The sequence below is a fragment of the Schistocerca gregaria genome, chromosome 2 (genome assembly GCF_023897955.1).
Source record: "Schistocerca gregaria isolate iqSchGreg1 chromosome 2, iqSchGreg1.2, whole genome shotgun sequence".
Lineage (NCBI taxonomy): Eukaryota > Metazoa > Arthropoda > Insecta > Orthoptera > Acrididae > Schistocerca > Schistocerca gregaria.
In genome coordinates, this window is record NC_064921.1 from 307,466,151 (window position 1) to 307,481,421 (window position 15,271).

Consider the following 15,271-nt stretch of genomic DNA (forward strand, 5'->3'; position numbering starts at 1 on the left):
ATCCTATATCCATCATCATTCCTATCCCATTCTACCTCGAAATGTGAAACATTACTGATCGTATTTTCACCTACATTGAGCAACTCTTCAAAATATTCCCTCCATCTGCCCAAGGCATCCACAGGATTCACCAGCAGTTTTTCTGACCTGTCCAAAATACTTGTCATTTCCTTCTTACCTCCCTTTCGGAGACTGCTAATTACACTCCAGAATGGTTTTCCAGCAGCTCGACCCATAGTCTCCAACCTGTTTCCAAAGTCTTCGCAAGATTTCTTCTTGGATGCTGCAATTATCTGTTTTGCTTTGTTTCTTTCTTCAACATAACTTTCTCTGTCTACCTGAGTTCTGGTATGTAGCTATTTTTGATACGCCTTCTTTTTCCTTTTACAGGCTGCCTCGGCAGGCTTACAAACAGACGGGGTTTTTAGGAAGAAATAAAAACTAACCGACATACGTGGTCTACGCAACGAAAGCTAGCCCACTCGTTGCTTATGAACGAATATTGGGCAAAAGAAAGGCCAACAAATGATGATTACGCTTGGTCCTAAGTGATCCATTCGCGAAGAAGAAGAAATAGGGCGAGTAGAAGACAATGAGACAAGCAAGTAATTTTAACGGACCTGGCCCAGAAACCAATAGTATCGGCGATGCGACTTATTACATCTGAATACGTAACACATTACGCAACAGAGTCCAGAGAATCCAAACTGCAGATATATACTTGATGACAAACATTTGAGAAAAAGTGTTCCACATGAAGACAGCCCATGTGAAAGCAGGCTTCAGCACGTATTTTCAACGGTGCCCGTAGACATTCAAAAGTGCCAAACTTGTTCTGAATGGATTTATAGCCACCCACAATGCATTTCCGCGGTTCGTCGCCGCTATCAACGGAGACTTAATAAAATGAAGTTTTTAAATATCCTCACACAAAAAGTTCAGCAGGTCCTAGTCGGGAGATCTGGGAGGCCATGGTATTGGCGAGCTACTTCAAATGGTTCAAATGGCTCTAAGCACTATGGGACTTAACATCTGAGGTCATCAGTCCCCTAGAACTTAGAACTACTTAAACCTAACTAACCTAAGGACATCACACACATCCATGCTCAAGCCAGGATTCGAACCTGCGACCGTAGCGGTCGCGCAGTTTCAGATTGAAGCGCCTAGAACCGCTCGGCCACAACGACCGGCGCCTGCACTGAAACAGGCTGTGATTTACACAAGCAATTGTTACTGTCCACAATGACAGTAGGTTATCTCCAATTTGCCAATTCCATGTAAGTGTGCGGAGAAAGATCCTTGACTGAGGCGCATGCTTACAATTAACGTTTTTATTTTCTTGAAGGTTTGGAATTTATAAATTATGGTTGCTTGGTATAAATGGCTGCATACTGTCATATCTTTTACCACTGTGTGGTTTCTCTTTTTTTTCAGCTTTCTGCAACAAACAATCGCTTGATGTTTTACTTTCAGGGGCTACTCCGTCTACGGGATTTATGTCCATGTCTAAAACACTGCTGATTGCAACTCTCGTTATTTGATGTACTTTGTCATTGTATTTACTGCCGGAATAAGAGTTTATCCATACAGACTGAATAATGACAACAGAAAACATACAAAAACGAAACAGTTACAAAAACGTTTTTACAAATAGCCAACAAAGGTAACGCAATAGGTAGTCGACAAAGTATAATATATTATTCTTTCGTATAGAAGGTGTTTATTATAATAATATCCACAAGATTTCTTATTTCTTTGATCGCTTTTTCTATTGGAGCACACTATCGAAGCATCTGAAGAAATTCACAGATTCGCTTTCCAGTTTTTCGTCACGTCTGATCCGTTAAGATGACTTTGCCTGAGTTGGGATCGATGTAGAATGTGTCGTTTCCAAGTTGTACTCGAGAATATTCGAAAACATTCGAGAATATTCGTAAAAGCTCGACAACGTTATAGAACAATATCGAATCCTTTCCCTTGAAAAATACAGCGAGGTGAAAGAAGACTCCTGGAGACCCACCGCGATCTGACGGCAACCATTCCAAACACTCATACGTACCTCCCTCCATAACTTCGGGAACACCACGCTACGTATTACAACGGAGGAAGATGGGTTGACCTATGTGAGCATATTTCAGATAATTATTATACACTCCCGGAAATTGAAATAAGAACACCTTGAATTCATTGTCCTAGGAAGGGAAAACTTTATTGACACATTCCTGGGGTCAGATACATCACATGATCACACTGACAGAACCACAGGCACATAGACACAGGCAACAGAGCATGCACAATGTCAGCACTAGTACAGTGTATATCCACCTTTCGCAGCAATGCAGGCTGCTATTCTCCCATGGAGACGATCGTAGAGATGCTGGATGTAGCCCTGTGGAACGGCTTGCCATGCCATTTCCACCTGGCGCCTCAGTTGGACCAGCGTTCGTGCTGGACGTGTAGACCGCGTGAGACGACGCTTCATCCAGTCCCAAACATGCTCAATGGGGGACAGATCCGGAGATTTTGCTGGCCAGGGTAGTTGACTTATACCTTCTAGAGCACGTTGGGTGGCACGGGATACATGCGGACGTGCATTGTCCTGTTGGAACAGCAAGTTCCCTTGCCGGTCTAGGAATGGTAGAACGATGGGTTCGATGACGGTTTGGATGTACCGTGCACTATTCAGTGTCCCCTCGACGATCACCAGAGGTGTACGGCCAGTGTAGGAGATCGCTCCCCGCACCATGATGCCGGGTGTTGGCCCTGTGTGCCTCGATCGTATGTAGTCCTGACTGTGGCGCTCACCTGCACGGCGCCAAACACGCATACGACCATCATTGGCACCAAGGCAGAAGCGACTCTCATCGCTGAAGACGACACGTCTCCATTCGTCCCTCCATTCACACCTGTCGCGACACCCCTGGACGCGGGCTGCACGATGTTGGGGCGTGAGCGGAAGACGGCCTAACGGTGTGTGGGACCGTAGCCCAGCTTGATGGAGACGGTTGCGAATGGTCCTCGCACGGGCACGTGCACCTTCCGCCGACCACTGGCGACAACATCGATGTACTGTCGAGACCTCACGCCCCACGTGTTGAGCAATTCGGCGGTACGTCCAACCGGCCTCCCGCATGCCCACTATACGCCCTCGCTCAAAGTCCGTCAACTGCACATATGGTTGACGTCCACGCTGTCGCGGCATGCTACCAGTGTTAAAGACTGCGATGGAGCTCCGTATGCCACGGCAAACTGGCTGACACTGACGGCGGCGGTGCACAAATGCTGCGCAGCTAGCGCCATTCGACGGCCAACACCGCGGTTCCTGGTGTGTCCGCTGTGCCGTGCGTGTGATCATTGCTTGTACAGCCCTCTCGCAGTGTCCGGAGCAAGTATGGTGGGTCTGACACACCGGTGTCAATGTGTTATTTTTTCCATTTCCAGGAGTGTACATGTACTTACATATTGGTATTCCTCAGTCTTACATAACTGACTGTACCTGTCCAAGCAGTTCTACTAAACATGCCACGTGGCTCCAGTAGACGGCATGACAGCGCAGAGGTACGTTTTTTACAGTTATGTTCTGCTGTAGTTCCGTTTGTATGAAGGAAAGAAACTAGTACATGCAGAAAAAAGTGCCAAATTCCTTATGATTCATGAGTAAATATAATTTCTTTGAACCAAAAAGGCAATATCGTCCGACAAATATCAAAGAAATTTAAGATTTCCATCAGTGGATTTGTCAATACCGTACATCGGTATAGATATACAGGCTCCTATGATAATCGTCCTCGCTCAGGGGAACCCGGGAAAACGTCAGGACGCTGGGAAAAGTATTTGATAGTGACTAGTAAAAGTAATAGATTCAAAACCGTCCTTGAATTGACTGTTTAACTAAACAAAACTAGGGATACACCGGTAAGTGAGTTAACAGAGAGATGGTGCCTGGCGGAAAACAACTTTCACATTTATGTAGCAGCAAGGAAAACATTGTTGCGCCCTATTAACAAGAAAAGCTTCAATTGGCTACGACACACCAACATTGGACAGTAGCTGACTGAGAAAGAGTATTATTCACCGATGAATCCAAAGTTCGAAATAACTGGAAGTAAACGCCGTCAATTCGTACGCCTTTTATCCCATGAACGCTTGTTGCTTCAGTGCGTAATTCCAAATGTGAAGCATATGGAGTGTTCTGTGATAGTATGATGATCTTTTGGAAGGAATGAAGTCGGAGATATGGTGAAAGTGGACGGAGACCGAAATGCACCAAAAAGATTCTCATGCTATTCTCCAGATTGGTAAAGGGTTTCTCTTGCAGCAAGACAACGACCCTAAACACACAACCCGCTTGTGTCAGAACAATGTAAAATCTCTAGAGGTTCAAAACATTTTGAAAAACATGGAATGGCCTCTCCATGTCTCCTGATTGTAACCCAGCAGAGCAACTTTGGGATGAGTTAGCCAGGGGGCTCCGAAAACAGGAATTCGTGAGTGGGACAAACTTGTGGGAGATCCTACAGCAAGAGGGGACTAATTCCAAATGAAGCCCTGGCAAAATTAACCTACGTCATGCTGAGAATATGCAAGACAGAGATTAAAGCAAAGGATGGCTATTTTGAAGAGTCTAAAATTTAATAGTTGCATCTACGTGTGTATTGTTTGAGCTTAAAAACCAATTAGAAAACAATAAAATGCAATTTTATATTGTCGGTAATCACATGTTTCCAAACAACCACTAAAGCGCACAACGAGGGAACCAAGGGTACCACCGAAACACAAAAACGAGTTTAGCTATGGGTGGTTTTGGAGATTTCGTGAACGTCACCCACAAATTATGGAGTACTTGAAGGAGAAACAAACTGTCGTCGTTATCCTTGTAAGTATTATCACCGTACAGATACACTTGGGTCTAGGAGGGTGAGAATCAGTGAAAAAAAGGAGGTAAGAATCCTTTCCGACCGTTTCCAAACAGCCAAATGTCCGAGAAGAAATTCTTTCTCGGTGGTGTAAATTCGCAAGCCACAGCCCTAGTCCACCTACTGCAACAATGGAACTAAATTGTGTGTAGTGACTGTCGTACTGAACACTGTAAACATTCGTCGAACGGATTCTTCAGTTTATTCGATAACGTGTAATAGATTACGCTAATAAGTTTACAAACTAGGCTCCTTTTTCAAATCATGTGTCAAAACTTTCTCAATTGTGCTCTGATCACGCACGCGACCAATGAGCTTACAGTAAACTTTACAGATCAAATAAAACCACTATGACTGTCGACTGAGCCATACATTGAACCCCATAACGTATTGCCATTAGGACAATGACAGCAAGGTAACTTTTAATGGTTAGCTTTATTTGATGTTGTGCTAAATACTGTAATAGCAAATCACATTTTGTGCGTTCCGTGACTGCAAGGATCGCTGTGGCCACCAGCGTTTGTATAGACGCCCTTACTTTCTCTCGGTGTGACTGTTTAATGAGTGTGCTTCCAGGTGTACGGCAGAATTATTGTTTTATGTGAGTAAGATGCTGCACAAAGAGAGCGGAGTTTCGAATGTGATGTTCGCACTTTTATGCACATTCGCTGATAATGCTATCTATTAGATTGGTGAATAAGTTCATAGCGTTTTTGCGTAAGTTTGCAACAGATACACATAACAGTGACTTTAGTCATCAGTAATATATTCACCTTCATTGTTTAAACAGACTGCCATCGCCGAAGTAACTTTTCGATGCTGCGACAGTGGAAGTCACTTGGTTGTGAGCTGAAGAACTCGTCGAGCCATGTTCAGAAAACCTTTACATCTGGTAAGGAACTTCCTTGAAGGATGTTCGATAGAGAGGGAACAGGTCAAAGTCTGAGGGCGCAAAATCAGAGGAGTAAGTAGCGTCGGAAAGACTTCCCAACCTAACTGCTATATAGTATTTTTTGTCAGTCTAGCAGAATGCGGGCGAGCGTTACCTTCGAGTAGCAACTATTTACGCATTCTTCTTGGTCGTTGTCTTGGGTTGCGTCTGAAAAGAAGTCTCAGCTACTGATAACGTCATCAGTGGTGGCTACACCTCGGGGAAGCAGTTCGTAGTACACCACACAGTCGCTGTTCCACCAGATGTATAACATTGTTTGTGGATGCGCCCAGGTCTTTGTACGGGACGTTGCTGCTTTGTTTGGGCTCAGCCATTCCTTTCTTTCCCTTGTATTAGCAAGCAGAGATGCACATATGACCACTCACAGATTTTTGTGGTTTTGGCTTAGAGCATACGTTATCCATAAACCCGATTTTTGTACCTTCCCCATTGCATGCAAATGTCGCATCACATTTGCCAGTTCTCGAGTACAATGACGTGGATCGTTGAGGATTAATGCGTTTAAACGATCTTCATCAAACCCCCCCCCCCCCCCCCAAGTTATTCCCGAACGTGGAGAGTCACTTATGTCCAAACGAACCTCCTTAGAATGAGAAAACCATTTTCTCGCCGTGCTCCATCCAGTGCTCTCACAAACGGCGCAAATGTTTCTGGCTGCCTCCGCTTCTGTCGTCCCTCTGCTGAACTCAAACAGAAGAATATGACGGAAATGTTCAGTTTTCTCCTCTCGGCACAACATTTTCTAGCGTCCACAGCTTTACTCACTATTTAGAAATGACAAAATGTCAATATATAAACTCAAACAGCGAGAGTGAACTTCAAATAAAAAATCGATAAAAAATACCCATAGCAACCGGAAAACCAGCTTGCAAAACGAATAAGCACCACCCTAATACTTTGCTAGCTATTGTGTAGGTGCGGCAATATTACTACGGATCTCAGAGGAATGCCTTCCTTGTGTACATTAGGAAGGACATACAGTCGTCATGGGACGACTGCTCTTATTCTGAGACCCTTAATAGTGTTATGTGGCAAGCCTGACTCAATGAAAAGCGTCATCATCTTTTTCTGGATTTTATTCGCAGGATCTACATCCGTTTGTCTGTGCACAAAGTCATTCAAATATCGAGACTCTTCTAATTGTAGTACGCCGTGACTTTAGAAGGATAGCATTTCCCTTGTCAACTGGCAGAATTGAATTTACTTGTCGTCCTTCAGATTTCTCGAAGCTACTTGTTCTCTATTCCAGATTTCAGCTCTTAACATTTGTGCCTTGGTTAGTGTTCTCGGAGAACCTCTGATTCCGGTTGCGGAGCAGATGTAATCAATAGTATTTTGGGAGTGAGAGCGAAATGACCCCCTTAACAAATATCTTCGCTGTATGCTCGTCCAGGTGTTTATCAGTGAGATTAATTACGGTACGCCGGCCGCTGTGGTCGAGCTGTTCTAGGGGCGTCAGTCCGGCACCACGCGGCTGCTACGGTCGCAGGTTCGAATCTTGCCTCGGGCATGGATGTGAGTGACGTCCTTAGGTTGGTCGGTTTTAAGAAGTTCTAAGTCTAGGGGACTGATGACCTCAGATGTTAAGTCCCATAGTGCTTCGAGCCATTTGAACCACCAATTACTGTACGTCTCCCTGCATCTTGTCTTGGCTTTTTGTGCAAGCAACGGAACTTTGCTTTCTGGCGTGCAGGTCTATTCAACTGCTTTGATTCTGCTTGTGACCATCTCATATTCTCAACTAATTCCGAAGGATCTACAGAGAGTGTAGTCGACATGTAAAGATGGAGATTAGAAAGCTCTTTTGAGGTGACGTCTAGCATTGGTAGTGTCACCGATTCTCTCTCGTATTGGTGTTACGGCTGCACGCTGTATAATACTATTGACGGCTTATGTGTTCATACGGATGTTTGATTTTGTTCATATCGACACATCGACTATGCAGGGCCTGAAAAACAAATGCGCTGCGTAATGGGCGTCGGGAGTCTAACTCAACATTAGTTATTAATTAGTTATAACATTAGTTATTAATAGCGGTGCGAGAGCAATCCAATCAACAGTCTGGCTGGAGTCCAGACAGTCCAGACAGCGGGTCCACAAAACAGCGTAAGTCGCAGCACCTGAAGAAGACCACTGGGTCGATCGCAAGATATTATGCAAAAAATGGAAACTACAGTATACCAGGAAGCACACCATTACCGTCCGTACAATTTTGATCCTAAAGGTCTGGAGCAACCTATTATTATTCAATCGATTACGAACTCATTTTTTGCCAATGTGAAGTACTAACTTTGCAGGACTAATAAACTACACGGCTGGAAAAAAAAAATTAGCATACCTGGAAATACGACGTCGATTTTGATACGATGAGGGCGTACGCCATTCCATGATAGTAGATGTACCGATATTTGTTTCACCACCTTCCGCCAACAGATAGTGTAGTAGCATAGCTACCAGTGCGCCATCTGTGTCTACCCTATAATAGGGAATGCTCACAACCAGAAGTCTCAGTGTGGTGCAAGCGTGTGAAGAAGCAGGCAACCATGCCACGGAGACACACACACACACACACTGATTTAGTTTGAAAGTGATCAAATTGTGGCCTTCCAAGTGCAGGATGGTACTTCCGAAAAATTGCCACACTACCTGGACGTGTTTCGTCAGCGGTGCGACGACGCTGGTATTAGTGGTCACTTGAACATTCACGCACCCATAGACGTGGCGCAGACAGCCGCCAGAATCGTCGTCTTAATAAGGGCAGCAGTGGCAGATCTTACAGCTACCACAGCACAGATAAGAGGGTTCGTGAGCCCGGACGTGTCAGTATGAACTATTTTGTTATTAACATTGGGACTGTGGACACGCACACACCAGACCGTCTTCCACTCACGCCATAGCACCGACGTGCACAGCTTGACTGGTGCCATCAGAAGATTTCTTGGAAGATGGAACGGTGGGCTGTGGTCTTCGGTGATGAAAGCGGATTCTGCCTGCATGCAAGTGACGTAGGCCTCGAGAGTGCTGTCTCGTAGGATGCATTCGTCCAAGACACGCTGGCCACATCCCTGGCCTTATGGTCTGGAGTGCGATAAGCTACAACCCTCGTTCACCTTTGGCATTTCTGGAGGGAACGCTAACCGCTCGGTACGTGTAAAATGTTGTCAAACACTTTCTTTTTCCTTGTTTGCAACAGGAAGGTGATATGTTGTTCCACCAGGGTAATGCCCGTGAAGATCGATGTGCTCTTCAAGAAGTGCAGGAACTTCCCTGGTCAGCACGTGCGACTGCTACGGTCGCAGGTTCGAATCCTGCCTCGGGCATGGATGTGTGTGATGTCCTTAGGTTAGTTAGGTTTAAGTAGTTCTAAGTTCTAGGGGACTGATGACCCCAGCAGTTGAGTCCCATAGTGCTCAGAGCCATTTGAACCAACCCTGGTCAGCACGACCTCCAGAATTTTCTCCAATCGAGCACATGTGGGATGTGACGGGACGAGAAGTAACTCGTCAGTCAAGAGCTCTGACAGAACTAAGTGAACAGGTCGAACAGGCGTGGCATAATGTATCACAGGGCACTATTCGCCTTTTGTACGATCGACTGGATGCCAGAATCAAAGGCTGCACTGCCGCCCGTGGAGGCTACAAATGGTTCAGATGGCTCTGAGCTCTATGGGACTTAACTTCTGAGGTCATCAGTCCCCTCGACTGAGAACTACTTAAACCTAACTAACCTAAGGACATCACACACATCCATGCCCGCGGCAGGATTCTAACCTGCGACCGTAGCGGTCTCGCGGTTACAGACTGTAGCGCCTAGAACCGCTCGGCCAGTCCAACCGGCGTGGAGACTACACCAGGCATAATAAGGGAGTTTCAGCATGAGTCGATTCCTCCTGCCTCAGAATCGTTTGTGCTACTGATCTGTAAATGTAATCATTGCATTTATTCCATATGCACTACTAAAACAATGAATAGTGAATGAATTGGAAACCTCTAAAATGGTACACTGATTTCATCCGGCAGTGTATTAACGCAGAAGTTACTACAGTAACAAATATTTCGACATTTTCAATCAGTGGAATCAAAACTATAAAAGTAACAGACATAAACGAGATGCAATACTGGCCACCTGGATAGCAAAAGTAACGTGTTCTCCCATCGGATTTCAACAGTGTTGTCACTCAGGCGCGACAAAAAAAAAATTACGGACGACAGTCAAGGCCAATCGCTTATACAGGGTGGTCCATTCATAGTGACGGTGCCAAATATCTCACGAAATAAACGTCAAACGAAAAAACTACGAAGAACGAAACTTGTGTAGCTTTAAGGGCGAAACCAGATGGTGCTATGGTTGGCCCTCTAGATGGCGCTGCCATAGGTCAAACGGATATCAACTGCGGTTTTTTTTTAAATAGGAACCCCCTTTTTATTACATATTGGTGTAGTACGTAAAGAAATATGAATGTTTTAGTTAGGCCACTTTTTTCGATTTGTGATAGATGGCGCTGTAATAGTCACAAGCATATGGCTCACAATTTTAGACGAACAGTTGGTAACAGGTAGGTTTTTAAAATTGAAATACGGAACGTAGGTACTTTTGAACATTTTATTTCGGTTGTTCCAATGTGATACATGTACCTTTGTCAACTCATCATTTCTGAGAACGCATGCTGTTACAGCGTGATTACCTCTAAATACCGCATTAGTGCAATAAATGCTCAAAATGATGTCCGTTAACCTCGATGCATTTGGCAATACGTGTAACGACATTCCTCTCAACAGCGAGTAGTTCGCCTTCTGTGATGTTCGCACATGCGTTGACAATGCGCTGACGTATGTTGTCTGGCGTTGTCGGTGGATCACGATGGCAAATATCCTTCAACTTACCCCAAAGAAAGAAATCCGGGGACGTCAGATCCGGTGAATGTGCGGGCCATGGAATGCTACTTCGACGACCAATCCACCTGTCATGAAATATGCTATTCAGTGCTTCAACCGCACGCGAGCTATGTGCCGGCCATCCTTAATGTTGGAAGTACATCATTCTGTCATGCAGTGAAACATCTTGTAGTAACGTCGGTAGAACATTACGTAGGAAATCAGTATACATTGCACCATTTAGACTGCCATGGATAAAATGGGGGCCAATTATCCTTCCTCCCATAATGCCGCACCATACATTAACACGCCAAGGTCACTGATGTTCCACTTGTCGCAGCCATCGTGGATATTCCGTTGCCCAATATTATGCCGGTTTACGTTGCCGTTGTTGGTGAATGACGCTTCGTCGCTAAGTAGAACGCGTGCAAAAAATCTGTCATCGTCCCGTAATTTCTCTTGTGCCCAGTGGCAGAACTGTACGCGACGTTCAAAGTCATCGCCATGCAATTCCTGGGGCATAGAAATATGGTACGGGTGCAATCGATGTTGATGTAGCATTCTCAACACTGATGTTTTTGAGATTCCCGACTCGCACAATTTGTCTGCAACTGATGTGCGGATTAGCCGCGACAGCAGCTAAAACACCTACTTGGGCATCTTAATTTGTTGCAGGTCGTGGTTGACGTTTCACATGTGGCTGAACACCTCCTGTTTCCTTAAATAAATTAACTATCCGGCAAACGGTCTGGACACTTGGATTATGTCGTCCAGGATACCGAGCAGCATACATAGCACACTCCCGTTGGGCATTTTGATCACATTAGCCATACATCAACACGATATCGACCTTTTCCGCAATTGGTAAACGTTCCATTTTAACACGGGTAATGTATCGCGAAGCAAATACCGTCCGCACTGGTGGAATGTTACTGATACCACGTACTTCTTACAGCGTCATATATCACAAAGCGAAAAAAAGTGGTCCAACTAAAACTTTCATATTTCTTTGCGTACTACACGAATATACAATAAAAAATGGGTGTTCCTATTTTTAAAAAACGCACTTGATATCCGTTTGACCTATGGCAGCGCCATCTAGCGGACCAACTATAGCGCCATCCGGTTTCCCCCTTGAAGTTAGACGAGTTTCGTTCTTTGTAGTTTTTTCGTTTGATGCTTATTTCGTGAGATATTTGGCCCGGTCACTATCAATGGATCACTCTGTATATACATATTAAGCAACATATAAACCAGTCACATCACTAGCATGCCACTTTATCGTGTCCGAATTAAAAATTAAAGTTTTTACGGGTCAAGACAGCAACTGCGCCTTTAGCTAAATCAGCACAACAGCTACAGCATTGGACACTTCTGAATTGGTGATGATGTGTGTTTTGTGGGGCTCTCAAGTGCGTGGTCATCAGCGCCCGTACAAAGTCCCAATTTACACAGTCCAGTTATTTTACACAGTCCAGTCTAGCCACTGTCACGAATGATGATGATGATTAAATGACGGGGACAACACAAACACCCAGTCCCCCGGCACTTCTGAATTACTAGATAGAATTAATTCGAAATATTTCACCAACTTACCGCTATCTTCCTTAGCCTATGCAATATTGCTAAGGAATACAGTTTGCTTTAATCGACGTGTTTTTACTACTTCTACCGTTTGGTTTGTAATAATGTAATGACGTTGCTTACTGAAGAAAACTTAAAGTAGAAATTACTATTTTGTACCAGAGCGTGTCCGGCTAACCAGTATTATATGAAGTAATTTATTCACAAGACTAATTCCTAGCGACAAACAGAGGAAAAAGAAAGTACGCTTCGGGTTGGTCTGAAACAGTATGATTAAAAACAAAATCTTTACGGTGGCAACATTCATTGTCAATTTACGCATATGAAGACTCTTGCACACTTCGGAAACCCGAAGATGGACGTCTTTGTTTGACTATAAACGAGCTACGCTAGTTTGAAAATTTTTTATTATAATACTGGTATCTTTCTGCAACGTCTCACTCACCCCCCATTAAAAAATAAAAAAAAACCTCTGTCAGACACACACACACACACACACACACACACACACACACACACACACACACACACACACACACACACACACAGAGAGAGAGAGAGAGAGAGAGAGAGAGAGAGAGAGTGTGTGTGTGTTTTAAAATCATCAGGCTGCAACAGTTCAGATTCTACATACCGTATGCTAAGGGGACAGGTGTTTAATGACTATTGGCATACTCGTCCTTCACATTCAGACAGACAAAACTCGTTACTTTCTTGATCAACAGTTACTCCACTGGGAACCGAGGGACTGCAGCACATCCCTAATTGACAAAAATATGGAGGTGCACAAAGACTCAAGTCACCACGATAGCGAAGAAGACTAAAAATCTTATACGTGAATGTCTTAGAGCAATAGAAAGTGCATTACAAATATTTTTGTAACTGTGACATTTAACAAATGAAGAGTGCTAACAATCGTTTTAATTTTCAGTTGACGGTTCGTTGTACACAAAAAGCAGTATTCCTGGATTCGTAAACAAGAGAGACACAGATTTACTTACAATAAGTAGTCAAATTAATATAAACATCTTTACTCATTCGTGAATAAGTGCAAGAAGTACTGGTAAAAAAATAAACTTTTTTTAAAATTAAGACTCGTTTCAGCTCGTTCCTAATACTGGTTCGTTTTGAATGGTTCAGAAAGGCGGAAATGCACCGTTAAAACTCTTCGATAACAATTCTTGAAGCGATGGCATGTAAGCGGAAAATCTGTGGACACAGTGTTCAGGAACATTCTAGATTTCTTCTGTCGTCGTGTCCGTCATGATGATATTGAGTTCCACAACAGTTCGTCTTCTTTCACAACCAATTTTTCAATAATTAATACAAAGCCTTCAGCCAAACATTAAGAACATGTAACACTTGGGCCAAAGTTAACGAGTAACCAAAAAAAACTGTTTTTACTAAGAGTTCTATCGCAATTCGTAGCGAAAACTGGTACGGTGGAAGTATAACAGAATCAAAAATATTCAAGTAAATATGAGTCGACCCAAGAGCGATTTGCTACATAACTGCGAATGCGTGGTTAACAGCCGACTTCAACATAAATATTGCAGCAGTCAGTAAAAATGTATTTGAAATGCAAACCTTTCGACTAAGACCTCAAGCGTCGCCTTTTCCCCCTTTCGCTGAGGAATGTGATAGATCCACGACGGGGCAACGACACGCGCTGCTGCTGACGCAAGGCGACGCCTGAAGTGGCCACAGGGTCGAAAACGCATGGCTCGAGCGGATTCTCTATCTTCGACTCCTGGATCACCTCACCTCTGCATTTTTCTGCCTCCGGTTATCTCGAAAGTCTACAGCACTCCCACTGATACGGTTGAAAAACCGGAGAATGGCTCGACTCGAAAGCCAATCAATTAAACGATTTTCGAGCTGACTCGTGTATATTTGAAAAGTATCGTATGTCACTGCAATGACGGGTGCAGTATTGCATCCAGATGCTAGAACGGAACTGGTACACCTACTTTAACAGGTACAAGTGTACAGTAATTTGCAACATGTAACGTGCTGAAGGAGTATGTGTTGCTAAGGTGGGCCTTGGGTGGAATTTGAGCCCATTTAGATGAGGACTTAATTGGAAAGTTTAAGCTGATACATATTTGTACTAACTAGAACAATATTTCAAATTAAAGTCAGTAACGACACGTTCGTAATTATCTCACAAACATCTCATTTGCACGTTTATTGCAAAGTTTTTGCTGCCGTTGTATATTTTCAAATGCGTCATTTTTAGCAGTTAGTTACGGTTCGCTCTGTCGATTATGTTTTTCGGTAGCTACTTTTTCGTAGAAACTGGTTGTACAGTCACACTTGCAACCGGAGGCTGAGATCGTTGTCCAAAACCTCCGCTGATTAGAGAGTATGGGCCACAAATGTGTGTGACAACACTGCTTGAAAAGTAGGGAGTTAAGACTTACCGAGCCCACGGAGACGAGCGAGGCGGCGTCGTGCAGGCAGCGAGCGATCGCGCCGAAGGACGGGAGTAGACTGCCTCTGGCTTATCAGCGAGGAAGGTACCTGGCGGGCCGCAGCCGGTGTCCCGCCTCCCCGGCGACGTCTTCGCCCCACTGGCCGCACTTGACATGGCCCGTGTCCTCGCCTGTCACATTTCATATTACGGCCCCGCGGACAGAGACCCGGCAGTCTGCTGCGGGCAGAACGGAGAAGCAGCCGACAAGGAAATTTACGAAGGGTGGTCGTAATGCTTTAATTACCACGTAGAAAAAATAGACCTGCGGCCACAGTAACGGCGTTAGACTTTCTCTGCATAGTCATCCTTCAATGTGACACATTGGACGACTTGGTGGAGACCTCGGTTGCAAAAGTCTCAATTTTGGCAGTTCAGGAGACATTACGGGCCAGAAGTCACCTCGCCATCTTTCTAGGAATGACCGCCACAGAGTGCCTTCTCCATCGAAAATGGCTCTAAGCACTATGGG

The 15,271-nt window shown here is 44.4% G+C and overlaps 1 protein-coding gene across 1 annotated transcript in view; it reads right to left on the reverse strand.

The window, feature by feature from the left end:
* Window positions 1-14,899, reverse strand: part of LOC126336931 (uncharacterized) — a 796,951-nt gene extending 782,052 nt beyond the window's left edge. The window contains exon 1 of the mRNA XM_050001104.1: window positions 14,750-14,899. The gene's annotated coding sequence lies outside the window, so the exon portion shown is untranslated. The remainder of the gene's footprint in view (window positions 1-14,749) is intronic.
* Window positions 14,900-15,271: the final 372 nt, after the last annotated feature.